A 15,759-nucleotide genomic window follows, 5' to 3' on the forward strand; every position below is an offset into this window, starting at 1 on the left:
ATGCTTGATAGTTAATAGTCAACTTGTTATATAAACACCTTTCTTAATGTGGGAAAGTAATTTCCTTAAATCAAATGCTTCAATCAACCTTCATAAGATTATGTCATATTTCTACAAGCAAAGAGATTATTGTTTTATTCCATTCCCTATTTAGACCAAAAGATAATTAAACCTGCTCCCATAAATATTTGTTTAAAAGTTTTCTAGTCATTGTGAAAAGCATGGTATTATACCAATAGTTAGAAAATACAACATTGATAACAGGCTTCTTAAAAATATATAATATTTTAATTTTAGAGGCACAAAAACAACATTAATGCAATTAAAAACATGACATTTGATAGAAATTTGTAAAAAGGGAAAAAAAGGGGCTAATTGTCATGTGTTGATTGCCTATAAAGCCCTAGGCTCTGTGGTAGAGATTTTAAATACATAACCTAATTGAACTCTCTCAACAGCACTGGAAGTATACATATGAAGAAAGCCAGCCTCAAAATATAAATGGCCTGCACAAAGATATACAGCTACAGAATGCCATGCACAAGTTGCCAGCTGTAATCTGTCAACAAAGTCTTCAATCCTGATTGTTTCATCAATTGAATGATGAATTTGTTTTCCAATGGCATGAAAATCAAGTTACTATAAAAGTGTACTTTTAAGACATGTAACATTTATTTTAGGGTGATGACAGAAATAGTCAAATACATAAGTGATGTATCCAAATAAAATAGAGGAATTAAGCCATGTAATTTTTCAGTAAATAGATCACAATTTGACTCTTGCCATGTTCCAAAAATAGCAATTTTTATATGCACTTATACTTAACAGTTGCAGTGCTGGTGTCAAGATTAATGATATTCTTGGTGACATTCCCTAACATGAGTAAAAACCAGAATTGGTTTCAATAGATGTATTTTGATTTAAATGGAAAAGTGAAAACCTGAGAATGCAGATTCAAGGTGGTGAAATACACTGTTTTTCTTCATTATTTTGGTAAATAACAATGAAGAATTTGAGAAGGCAAAATGAAGAGGAAAAACGGAAATGAGACAAGAGGAGCTAGATGGAGTGGGAAAAGCACAAAGAGGAAGAGAAGAGGTCAGAGAAGTAGCGAAGCCCAGCTAACGTCAGTCACTTAGATCGACATAAAGCCTTTCAGTTTTATTCTGGAAAAAGACAGAAGTCAAGAGTGGAATTTGATCAAATCAGTGACAAATCCTGTCTTCTTTTCAAAGGAACACTCTGAATATTGTAGCATGAATAGACTGTGAGCATAAATAGCAGATAAACGGCAGCAAGAACATTTAGGAAGCTTTTACAATAATCGAGGCTAGAGAGAAACTAATAGACATGGAGTTGACCTATATCAGAAATAGATGGATTCTGAACACATTTTGAAAGTAGAGGTAACAGGATTTGTTGATGGATTCCAAGCATGAGATTTAAAAAAAGAATATCAAAGATGACTTCGAAGATTTTGGTCTGAGCAAATTGGTGATAATTTTATAAAGAAGGAGATAAACAAGAAAAAAGTAATTAGATCACTCAAACAGTTTACATATTAGTCATATTAGTCATATATAGTCATATTTTACATATTCTTCATATAGTCATAGTCCAGTTAGAAGGCAAAGTAAAAATTGGCACGATCTTGAAAAAAACTTGAAGCTAAAAAAAAGACATTTTTGACTTAACAGGTATAAAATACCTCATTTGACAAGAATAATAATATTAGTGTATTATTTGACAAATAGATATATAATACATATTTACATACATATGCATACTAATGTATATGATCTATACCACTTATGAAACTATAGATAGAATACTGAAGGATTACTTATGGTTATAAAAGAGACTTTGCATTTTGCTCAATTTATTGTGTTTGAAATGATGCATCACAATATGTTAACTTTAATAATAAATAAAGTTAGAGGGATGGAGTTTAAGAGGAATAAGAGAGTATGATGTGAAAAAAAAATGGATCAAGGGCCTAAATGAAAGTGAAAACTGTAAGATATGAAACTGAAAACAAATAACAAAAAAATAGATAAATTGGACGCAGTCAAAATTAAAAACTTTTATGTCTCAACAGATATGATCAAGAAAATGAAAAGACAATCCACAGACTGGGAGAAAAAAATTCTTACAACTCAACAATGAAAACATGAATAACCCTATTAATAGATGGTTAAATTATTTGAATAGATATTTCTCCAAAGAAGATATACACATAACCAATAAGCACATGAAAATATACTCAATATCATTAGTCATTAGGGTAATGAACATCAAAATCACAGTGAGGTACCACTTCATGCCCATTGGCATGGCTTTATTAAAAAAGGCAATATCAAGTGTTAATGACAATAGGGAGAAATTGGAACACTCATAATTTGCTAGTTAGGATTTAAAATGGTACCACTCACTTTAGAAAACAGCTTGGCAATTCTTCAAATAGTTAAATGTAGAATTACCATATGACCTAGCAATTCTACTTCTAAGAATATATGCAAAAAAAAAAAAAATGAAAGCTTATGCGTGCACTAAGTACACGAATGTTCAAAGCAGAATTTTTTATGATAGCCATAAAGTGGGAAAACACAGATGACCATAAGTGATGAACAAAGAAACACAAAGTCATATATCCCTGTATATATGTACATATATCCATGTATCCCATTATTCAGCCATCAAAGCAATGGAGTACTGTTACGTGTTACAAAATAGATGTAGCTTTAAAAGAAGTGTGAAAGAAGCCAGACACAAAAGGCCACACATTTACAATTTTATTTATATTAAATTTTCAGAATAAACAAATCTAGAGAGAAATAAAGTAAGTTAGCGGTTCCATTGGTTGTGGGTGTAGGAAATACAGAGGCTAATGGATACATGGCTTCTTTTTGGGATGATGAAAATATTCTGAAATTATTTAGTAGTGTTGGTTGTACAATTCTGTGACTATACTGAAAACAATTAAATTTTGCACTTTGGAATGGTGAATTTTATGGCATGTGAATTATATCTCCATAAAAAAGAAAATAAAGAAAATAAAAGAAGAAAATTAAAATCCATCATTTTAAATTTTAAAGTTTATGGCTCATTTTACATCTCCAAAATCTAAAAATTAATGAAGAAATAATGTATAAACTTACATCAAAGAATAGGAAAGAGGCAATTTTATAATTAAATAGTGGATATAACTAATAATTCTGCATTGAAAACTCACATATTCTTACTGTATGGCTCTGAGGAATTCTTTAATTTCTCTGGTTTACAGTTTGAGCATCAGAGATATGACACAATGCCTTACTCACATGATGGCTAAAAATACTGAAAAATCAGGCATGAGAAAGTTCTTCAGAAAGGTACTCACATGATGACTATAAACACTGAAAATTCAGGTGTGAAAAAGCTCTTCAGAAAGGTATTTTGTTTTATTATGGTTGATATGGGTTTACAGCTCATTTCAACACATAACATATAGCATGATCAGACTCTGCTAGTATAGCCACTCCTTGAGTCAAACCTTAAGTGCCTCTAAGTTTTCTTTACAATTCAAAATTCCCGTACTTCTTTAGGAGGACTAACAATAAAAGTTGAAGCACTTCACTTGAGTTTTAAAGATCACAAGTAGCTGGAGTTAGCCATCTCCTGGTTTTCATCCTGGGCACATTATTACAACATGGTATTTTCACACTTCTAGAAGTCTACTGCTAAATGGACACCACACCCTGTTTTAATATTTTCCTCAACACTAAAGGGGATACAAATTATATTCTCCTAAAAAAGTTCTTGCCATGTTTCTCCCTAATCACTGGAACACCAGAGTGGGCCTGTAGATATCTCAGCTTAACAAACATGCAGCCATCATGCCAGTTTTTCTCTCTGGAACGTACTATCAGACTCTTGGAGTTTTCTTAGAGCCTCATTATTGTTCCATTCTTGTTCCATTCTCTGATTAATTTACTTTGATAAATGGAGGTATTGGAGAAGCTAGGATGATGCTACTTGGGGGCAACTTGACTTTAACTCCCCACAAGTCATGAATGGAGTATCTGGCCCAAATAATTGAAATCTCTCTTTTAACCTGGATATTTAGTTCCTCTTTTCTATTAGCTATGAGCCATAACCAGTGGTCAAAATCCTTTACATTATTATTGCAACTATTAATATATATATATATATATATATGTATTATACAACATAATTTTTAATATATTATAAACCTAATATATACATTTATAGTTATACAATTAAATTATTATTTCCCATACTGGCATACTGTTTTTCTTCTATATGTACTAAGTGGTTTATTGACTTACCAACTGATAAGTCTGTTAGATCAACAAGCATTTGTTGATATAAAATATTTCCCACTTCAAAAAAAGAAGTGTTATAAATAACCTTAGTTACTTGAACAAGCAGTTGGTGACAACCCACTTTCCACCACAGAAGTATGTGGATGTGTACTCCTAACTCACCTAGGAAAACATCATGTAGGGAACCAAATGTGGGACATATTTTGGTTAGGAAGTATTAAGAATTATTTGTTAGTTTTTTTTTATACAAGGACTCTATGACAGAAATAAAAGAAAACTGACATTGATAAAAGAAAGTACTTTTTAAAGCAATATCCAGGTTCTTGAATGTGATTACTTTTGAAATATATTTTTTCCCAGATCAAACTTAATAGCTCTAAAATTAAATAAAATTTAATACACTTACATTTAGATATACCTAAATGTTTAAAAAAAAGCAGAACATTCAAAAATCATTCATTGAATATCAAACATATGGTCACTTGAGAATCTTCCTTTTTGTTGCTGAACCAATACAGCAGAACTGCATTTTAGAACTGAGCCAGCAATTACTGATAATGTTTCTTAATATTAATTACAGATATTCAATTACTATAAATATATGTAAACCATATATACTTATAATTTATTATTATATGTAATACATATTACATATATATAATTATATGTATTTTACATTATAGTACATTATATATTTATGTATAAATATATAAATTATATTATATACTTATATTTTGCATATAGATACATTTATATTTATATAATATATATACTTCTTTGGTTGTTACTCAGAAGACAGAAGATTGAACACATCCTTTTAGAAACGTGTGCATGCAACCACAGGGAGGGATAGAGAGAGGGAGAGAAAGAATCCCAAGGGGGCTCCATACTCTTGCTCTGCTGAGAGCATGATGTCTGACACAGGGCTCAACCTCAGGATCTTAAAATCATGACTTGAACCAAAATCAAGAGTCAGATGCTTAACCAACTGAGGCACCCAGGCACCCTTTAGAAGTAAACTGCCTTCAAGTCTCCTGTTGACTTTGGACCTAAAATTTGAATTCCCCTTTTTTATATTTATAAACACATGTACACACACATAAACCACATGACTTTGGATAGAATATTTTATTTTGAATTCCTAAATAGTTTACATGTGATATTAATTGAAAAAATGAAAATGCACTATGATTTCACAGAAAGAAACTGACTTATCTTGCAAATATTAAGTATCCAGAAAGTTATACTGATCACTATCCAAATTACTATTTATCATAATATACAATGGGCAGATAAATCATAACTGTCTTTGTTTTTAACTTTTTTTAAGTTTGTTTATTTATTTTGAGAGTGAGAGAGACAGCATGAGCAGGGGAGGGTCACAGAGAAAGGATGCCAAGCAGGTTCCATGCTGTCAGCACAGAGCCTGACACAGGGCTCGATCTCACGAACCTCAAGATCATGTCCTGAGTCGAAATCAAGAGTTGGACATTTAACCAACTGAGCCACCCAGGCACCCTTCATAACTCTTTTTAATGTTATAATAGTTTTTATATAATTCCTTTTACTATAGCATGTTTGAGTTAATTATTTAAGACAGTATTTAGCTATTTTTTAAAGTTTACTTTTTGAGAGAGAGAGAGAGAGAGAGAGAGAGAGCAAGCAGGGGAGGGGCAGAGAGAGAGGGAGAGAAAGAAAATCCCAAGCAGGCTCTGCACTGTCAGAGGGGGGCCCAGTGTGGGGCTTGAACTCAGGAACCATGAGATCATGACCTGAGCCAAAATCAAGAGTCGGACACTTAACTGACTGAGTCACCCAGGCACCCCAACAGATAGTATTTAAATAATAGATACTATATACATAAAAAAAAATAATAGATGACAGAGGTCACATCTTTTCAGGTAAATACTGAAAAGTCCTTTGAACAGTGTATATAAAACTCATATCATGAAATAACTGGTATTTTTAACAATTTAAATGCCATTAAGAAGCATCAAATGTTATTAACCTAACAATATTAACCTACAATATTTTCATGCTAAAACTGTATACAAAATAAAGTTATTCTATAACATAAATTTGTAGCTAATTGTGACTATAAATTAATATACTTAGAGCATATGTATATATGTCTGAATTAAATGTAGAGCTAACTCTTTTTAAGAACAACACATAGGGATTTTCAAATTGAAAAAAAAATGAAGTGTCTCTACAGAAATTATTTTACTTGGATTCAGTAACATTACACTTAAATTATTTTGAAAAGTTTGCATTTTAGCAAAAGTAAATCCTGAACTTCAACTACAGCTACAATTCATATGGGGTAAGGGTTGTGACAGTTCTAGGAGAATGAAATAAAGTTAGGTGAAGATTGATTACAGCACAAGCAAGAATTAAGGTATGGGCAGGTCAAGGAGAGAATGATTGCTGATTATGCATAAGCCTAACAGCATCTTAAGAATATAGACAAAATGTATTAAGAAAACAAGTTTTAGCTCAAGAATGACTAATATTTTTAGCCTTGGGAATAAAGCTAATGTCTGAGTTAAAGAGACAGATTGTTAGTGCAGTTGTCAGCATAGTCATCCAGCTGGAAATGTTTTTTCTCCCTTGTTTTTCAGTTTTTCTATTAAAATAATTCTCTCTGTTGAACAAAATGAAAAGTAACATGCAATTAACATGAATATGCTCCCAGATTATCTTTTGGCATTAGAGTTGTCTCTGACATTTAAGCAAATCACCTAATTAGTCTCTGTCTACATTCATCAATGTGTGAAGCAGATTTTAAAGATTTTATATTCTTGATAACAAAATTGGTAAATTTTAATGTGTTTAATGTTAAAATAGTGTTTCATAGTATATAATCTTTATAAAATGCTTAAGTTAATGATTTAACTATTTTATTATTATTATTATTATTATTATTATTTTAATTTAAAGAATGTGGTCTGTTGAAGGTCTTGGAGTGTTATGTCTGCCAGCAGAGTAGCTAGAAAGGCTTGTGGGGTGTGGAAACCAGTCAGAACTAAGCTGAAGGTTTTTTCTCTTTTTTTTAAGTAAGTTCTACAGCCAAAGTGAGGCTCAAATTCATGACCCAAAGATCAAGAGTTGAATGTTCTACTGAGCCAGCCAGACACCCCCCTCCGTGCCCCCCCCCCCTTTTTTTTCTTTGGTTGATCAGCCGTGCTTATTGCAGCATTGGCAAATAATGTAATGTATATACATTAGCTACATACATTTATTAACTATTTTATAAAAGAATAAACGAATGGGGCAGAACTATCTTAAAGACCCAGAAACTGGATTTTAAAAAATGGTTGTATTTTAAGCACAAACTAGTTGACAAAAGGTTGTTTGATTTTTTTCAAAACACTGTGCCTACTTTACATAATGGCATATAATTGAACTTTATATTTAATGTCATCTTTTAAATTTTAGCATACAACCCACCCATACATACACACCGTGCAAATACAGAAATTTCTTTCATAATGAAAATTTGTGATATGAAATTCTACAGTGAGGATTCTTACTATTTCATGCTATTTATCACTTTTAAGGAATGCTAACTGAAATATGCAAATTTTGAGTCATTCTGTTTGAGATCAATTACCCAAAAGCGGTTTGGAATTTATGAAGAGGGATGCATATAGTGGAAAACTCAGCCAGACAAGAAGTTTTTGTAGGTTTGTCTTTGAAAAATAAAAGAAAAGTAATGTGAAATAAACCAAAGCCTTAAAACTCCCCTACTGTCAGAGTTAGGAATCTATGTGCAGGAGCCCAGTGAGCATTTCTGCTAAGGGCTAGTTTCTAACAGGGTGGAATTAACACTAGTTGATTCCATGGTTGGGAAGGATAATAAAACATATTTACACAGCAATGTATAAGACTGAAACTTAATACATGCCATTAAAAAAAAGTCTTTTAGAAAGTCTGTGATTCTGGAGATGAATGCAGAATGTGACAAAGTAATCTAACTGTATTCAAATGTATAAAGAAGTCTCACTGAAGGGGACAGGGAAACAAGATGCTGAACTAAGTAACTTTCGAAATGAGTGGAGTGTGTAAGACTAAAGGCAAAAGAAATTGCATATAAGTACTGTACTGTAGTTGGTTAATATTTCTCATGAGAGTACAAGTTAAAGATTGTGAAATCACTATACATATGTTTTGGAACTGAACGATAAAATAAATGAATGGCAGATGGTAGGAGCCAGTTTTCTGATAATTAAAGTGGAGAATTATATACAAGCAAGGGGAAGAAGATAGAAAGATCCATGTGATTATGGATTAAATTTGGAGATATCAGTTTATTTAGTATAATATAGATATAGCTGATAAAACACAGGAATTTTTATAGATTTGTATATACCAATATACATTGGTTGATATATACACAGGTATTTTCCTTCTCTGTCACCTCAGAGAGCTTACATGAACTCACAGTATCAAAGAGCACATCTAGCACCCAGATCTTGGTTTCTAATACCATTTTTCCAAAGAAAGATATCAGGGCTCCTTGGCAAGAGGACTGATTCCATGTTTGAGCAAGAGATAGACACAAGCCTGGAGCATTTTGTAGGGAAGGAAAGTCAAGTCCTCAAACAAACGATCAAATAAACACAAAAAACAAAACCCAAAAACCTAAATCCAAAAAAACAACAACATAAAGCTCTCAAAACCCAAAAAAACAAAAAAAAATCCAACCCTACAATTATGGAGATGTCAAAGGGATTCAAGAGATAGCTGAAAAAGCTCCCAACGTCAGCAAGAGAATAATTCCATTAGCATATATTAATATGAATATTTAAATAAATGAATAAATAGAAAAGATTACTATGCCACATAATTAAAAAGAATTTATATACATATTCCACCCTCAAAGAGCTAGAGCGTAACTCCCCACTCAAGTGTGGGCTGCACATAACATCCCTCCAAAGAGTTGAGTACACACAAGGTGAACAACAGACTAACCTTACAATACCCAAACTGAAAAATGCCACCTGAGCCAAGTGATCAAGGTTAACAACGGCAGTAATGTCATTTTGATAATATATATTCTTTTTTCTATATTTATTTATTTTTGAGAGAGAGAGAGAGAGAGAGAGAGAGAGAGAGAGAGAGAGAGGCAGAGCATAAGCGGGGGAGGATTTGAGAGAGAGAGGGAGACCCAGAATCTGAAGCAGGCTCCAGACTCTGAGCTGTCAGCATATAGCCCAACGTGGGTCCCAAACCCATGAACCTCGAGATCACGACATGAGCTGCCCTTGGATGCTTAACCGACTGAACAACCAGGCGCCCCAATAATATATACTCTTAATATGATGCGACAAGAGATGCACTTGGCTTCTGTGGTCTTCCTGTCTAAAACACAAACTCAGGCAAATCATTGGAAAAGAATCAGGCAAATGTCAACTGAGGGATATTCCACAAAACACCTGAGCATTATTCCTCAAAACTGTCGAAGTCATGAATAACAAGGAATTTCTGAGAAATTGCCAAAGCCAGAAAGAGCCTAAGGAGACATGATAACGTAATGTATCCTGAATGTGATGCTGCAACAGAAAAAAATTAAAACTAAGGGAATTTGAATAAAATGTGGATTTTGATTAATCATAATGTATCAATATTGGTTCATTAATTGTGAGAAATATATCTTACCACAGTATTGATGTTAATAATATAGGAAAACTGTGTGGGATTAGAGGAACTTCTCTGTACTATCCTCACAATTTTCCTATAAATCTTAAACAATTCTAAAAGAAAAGAAATATTTTAAAGTATATCAGAGAGAGGTGGGGGTGGAGAATAATGACATTGATGTTCTCAATAACATAAATATTATATGAGAGGACTATTTATTGGGCAAAGCAATTCTAGATATCTCCCCTCTTACATTTCATAGAACCCTGATATTGGGCAGGAACATATACACACATGTTTCTGTTGCAAGGAACATGGTTAACTAAAATATTCATGACACCAGTTACTTGAAATTGAATTAAAACTCATCTGTTTACCACCCAAAATAAAACAAACAATATGAAAAGACCCCCCAACTAGTACTTTAAAAGCAAGGTAGTATCTTTTGGAAGAGCTCTCTGCACTATTTTTTTTCACTGTAAATTTGTTCATGTTTTCTTAATGGAATGATGACTATTTTGCCATCCACTTCGACAATGAATCTAGAAAGAAAAAAAGGAGCATTGTGGGTATTATATTCCGTGAAGTTAAAGACAAATACCACAGTGGTGACTTATAATCATACGTAATAACAAAGAAGTAAAATCTGAGTTTAGGTGAAGATGAGGACTTGGGGGGCATGTCATACATAGCCAGGGATGAGCGTCCTGTGGGTTTATAGTAGATTCTAAGTTAAGTAGGACCTAAGCGTATCATGGACACTTCTTGTTATCGCTATCATGCGATTTTCTGCTTGTAATGCTCAAATAAACATGGAGAATATATTCATTCTGAGCTTCTAGAAAAAGAACATAATAACTGCTTATTTCTACTTGTAGAAAAAAGATGCTTTGTGTCCGGTGATGTTGTTCTTTCCATCCATCTGATTAGCCAATTCAACATCAGTGAACAATGTAGAGACATCTATCTCAGGCAGATCTAATCCTTCAATTTATTTTTAAAGCATGTGGAACCTACTTCACAGCAACTCGTACATTTTGCTTGTGAAAACTTTCTTCCCAAAGATGACCAGGGAGGTCATACAGTAGAGTACTAAGTAGTATATTCTAGCCAGGTAAATTACTTTCTTTCCCTGAAACAAACATGCCATTTAGTCTTCCTATCACTGTATGTTCCTATTTCCAAAACCTTAATTTATCTTGCTTATACTACAATTTATATTTGAGAGCCATTGTAAGTCACTGGTAATACAGGGCTAGCTAAAGTCAAAAACCATAAATAAAGTACTTTTCTCCTTATTTTCAGATTTCAGGATGAATCTTATCTTTATTTCTGCTAAACAAGTTTACAACCTCACATTAATGACTAGTCAGTGTGCACAAAGCTAATTTTGACATAGGTCCTTTTTTATTTCAGTAATTAAAGTCATTTAAAAGTTTTAATTAGAAAGTGCACTTTATGGCCAGTAATAGAGAAAGGAAGGTGCCGCTTCGAGAGAGATTCTTTTCTACAGTGTTCCTACTGTGTCAGAAAATTACAGTATGTCCATCTTTTAATTTGGCTCAGTAATAATGGATTTCCACCTACACATATAATGTTTTTCCATTTTTTTAAAAGCTTACTGCTTCAGTGGAAATATGCGATATGCTGCTGTGATAGTGTTTTGCTATAAAATAGTATTACGTTGGTATAAAGAAGCCCAGGAAATGTTAGAACAGGAGGAGGCCAGGAAGCTGTCCACAGTTCTATTGTAGTTAAGGTAGAGTCAGAATTGTGTGGTGCCAGGGTTTTCTCTTTTAACTGCAGCAGTTGGCTAATTACTTTTTGAGATCTGTTTACTCTAGTTTTTCTGAATGGGCAATTTAGTTTTCTATTAACTACTTGGAAAATTACATTGCTTAATTTTTTTTTTTTTTTAATTTCTGTCTTTTCCTGAATGTCAGACTCTTAACTCTTCTTTGGAGCACCTTAAAAACAATTTACATATCGGGGAACATAGAAGAAGAGAGAAACAAATAAAAGGGAAAAGTATTCCACCACTTGAGACAAAATTGCAAAACTGAGGTAGTAATCTTAATAGTATCTCATTGTCTTCACCCCCTCTAAGTATTCTTAGATATTTCTCATAGACATGTATTTGTCATACTCTTTGTGAAGGCCCTGGACAAAAATTTAAATCATTTAAATTGTATAAATCCTGGGGTGCCTGGGTGGCTTAGTCCGCTAAGCATCTGACTTCAGTTCAGGTCATGATCTCACCATTCATGAGTTTAAGCCCCACACTGGGCTCTGCACTGACAGATTAGAGCCTGGAGTCTGCTTTGGATTCTGTGTCTCCCTCTCTCTCTGCCCCTTTCCCCTCCTCTCTCTCTCTCTTTGTCTCTCTCTCTCTCTCAAAAATAAATATTAAAAAAATAAAGAAATTGTGTAAATCCTTTGACTCAGCAAATATTCTTCTGTTAATCTATCCTTAGCAAAGATCCATAGAAAAGTGTAAAATTTTGACTGAATAGCTAAATCTAAGAAACATCTTAATGTTTAAATATTAGCTAATAGGATGCGATGCCAATATTAAAATCATAAAGATCAAATGTTCAATGATATGAAATATGTGATAATTTAAAAGAAATGTATTCTGTTCAACTGTGTATGTATACACACTACATACACACATATAATATGCTCCCTTTTTCAATTCAAAAACGTTTGTGTGTGTGTGTGTGTGTGTGTGTGTGTGTGTGTGATCTAGAACCTAGCACTGCTCCCTGTCTCCACTGTTCCCCCATTAATCTGAGCCACCACCCCCAATCTATTCACAACATAGCTCTCAGAGTAACCCATTCCAACGAAAACCCAGGTGACACCTCCACTTTTCTAAAAATCATGCAGTGGCTCCCATTTTACTCAGAGTGTAAGCTGAGTAAAGTCCTCACCATTGTCTGAAAGGCCCCACGTGATTTAGTTCCCAGGTATCACCCCTCCTGTGCCATCTCCTACTGTTTTCCTTCTCACTCATTCCTCTCACGTCACCTGAGTCTTCTCATTCTATTTGTCTCTGTGACAGTTTATTCATTCCCTCAAGCCTGCATAATTTTCTCCCCAGATATCCAGAGATCTACCTCTCTTGTCACCTTCAAGTCTCCACTCAAATCACCACTTTTCTCAACAGAATGATCCTCACCCCTATTTAAACTGCTGCACCCCCTCATCCATCAGTCAGCCCTACCAACTCTTTTTGTTTCTTTCTCACTTATATCCTTCCAGTGTATTCTGTTTCCTCACTTGTTTGCTGTGTTTATCAGCTCTTTATTTGTCAGTGTGAAAGAACAGAACTCCACAAAGGAGGGATCCCTGCTTTCTTTACTGTTGTATCCCAAGCAGCCAGAGAGGCAGATGCTTGCCCCATTGTAGACACTCAACAAATATTTACATGTGGGTATATAGGAGTTAGTGTTTTAACCAAAATGGTATTAAATAAATGTGGTTTAGCTCAAGGTGGTAAACTTACAGAATTTTATAGGTGACTTGTCACAGTATTTCCAAAATTTATGTTATGAATATTTATGTTAGGCCAAGTAAATATGCAGTTCTTGGAAGAAGGAAGTAGAGAAGGAAGGAAGAAATGTGTTCAGTTTGAATTTTTCAATACCAGTAGAAACTCAACCTCATTTTTGGTGATTTGTTTCATATTTCCTTCCTAAGATTTGAGGCTTTACAAAACAATAATAGGCAAAAGAATGGTGACAGACCCCTAGGTTTCTAAACAGGATAATGTCAAGATTCCACATGCAAGTAATCTGTTGTTATTAAATTTTAGAGGGTTACGCATTATATTTTCCTTTACCCAGATAATTTGCCTAATTGCCTTTTTCCCTCATGTTTCAATACTATCACTACATACTTAGTAGTTTTGTTATAAATGATCTGCTTTTTCCTCAGATAAAATCTCTCTGGACTATGCTTTATCAAAATTAGAAATATAGATTTGAGTGTAAGCTAATTCAAAACATGGTTTAATATTGTAGACGTTTTCCATATCCTTATATAAAATTTTATATTAAGTGACTTCTTTCATACCATTTAATGATTAGCCTTTTATTTTGTCTAAAACATCAAGAATGTTTGAATATGTATTAAGTCTATAGAGGAGATACCATAAACACATATACATAAACAACTTTATAATATCTATGTTTAATGTATAAGACAATATTGATTTCAAATGCTTTCAAAATTATAAATATTTTGGTATCCAGTCATACAAACTTATTGAGAAATGTGATTGATGTCTTAATTTCTTCCTATTCTAACTGACAACGTATATAGTAATGGGCCATACATGTAATGAGGGCTTGCTAAATGCTGAGGTTTGCAGGAGAAGGTGGTTAAAAGCATAATGATCAGGACAATAGCATAGATGATAAAGTAAACAGGTATCCATAATCCCCCCTTCCTGCTTTCTCTCATCTCACAAGTTACAAAAAAATAGAAGGAACAGATGGAGTCGATGTATTAACCACCACTGAATCAAAACTTTCTTTTCTCCTTTGGAATAGTTTGTATTTCTGTTTGTATTTCTCTTACATAAGGGCCTATTTTTAATCTAAATGTGTTTTTTAATAAAATTCTATCTTCTGCTAATATAATTAACACAATCACTTTACAATAAATGTGATCACTCTTTCATTACTTCCTTAGAATATTTAGAAGTGGTATTTCTTTTTCTTTTTTTTATCACACATTTTGTTCTTCATATATAATACCATCATGCCCTCTAGGAAAAAAATCATTAACTTCTAATTCGACCAATAGTCCATCAGATGGTTTGAATCTCAAATATAGCGGAAATGGAACATTTTAACTGCACTTCAGTGTCTTTGACAAACTGAAAAATAGCAGAATAGAAATTGATCCAAGATGTTTCTTATAGGTCAAAATGAGGTACTGTTTTCTGAATCTTTTATATGCTTGAATGGGTTTGTAACATACCAAAAACAAAAACAACACATTCCAGCTTAAATTCTGTGGACTCAACTCTAAGTGCAAGTGAGTAAATAATGAGTGGCATCAATTAAAACCCATCCTGAAAAATATGTGTGATAGACCCTTCCTAAAATAGTTCCCAGTGATCCTATCCACACCCTCATGTAATCTCTTCCCCTTGTGAGTGGATAGACTTATATGCGAGAGAAAGAATTACTTTACTGAAGTAGTAGACAGACACATGTGTCTTTTGCATCAGCTTTCCAGTAAGTTGATGCCAATCACCTGCTTACATCTGACATACAGCTGAGATTTTCAGAGGTGGCTTCCTGTGACTCTGGTCTTTCATGATTTCCTGGAAGGTCAGTTTCTCTTTGACACATTCTAATTGTGTTGTAACCCATCTAATTTGCTATATTGAATCATTTCCTGCTGAAATATGTAAGTGATTAATATGTTTATGATGAAGCAGTAACTGATACTTTTTTAGCATGATATAGAACAGGAGATCCTCACAGAAATGCTAATCAGAGCAGTGCAAAAGATCTAATCATTTTGCAGTTATCACATACTGAAGGCAGAAAACTCTGGAAGTCACTTTCTCATTTTTCCATTTTGCATTCCTGAATATAATAAATATTTTGGAGCTGAAAGACTAACAAAATGACAAGAAGAGTTTGAGAGTGAGAAATTGAGAGAAAAAGATTTTTAAAAGGCCAACAAGAGGGAAGGGGGACATAGGGTGTGCAGGAGACCTATTGAGCAGGAGTTAACAGTCACTTACGTATCACTGGGGTACAGAATTGAG

This window comes from Panthera pardus, unplaced genomic scaffold (genome assembly GCF_024362965.1).
Source record: "Panthera pardus isolate Hobbes unplaced genomic scaffold, ASM2436296v1 HiC_scaffold_16, whole genome shotgun sequence".
In the NCBI taxonomy this organism is placed as follows: Eukaryota; Metazoa; Chordata; class Mammalia; order Carnivora; family Felidae; genus Panthera; species Panthera pardus.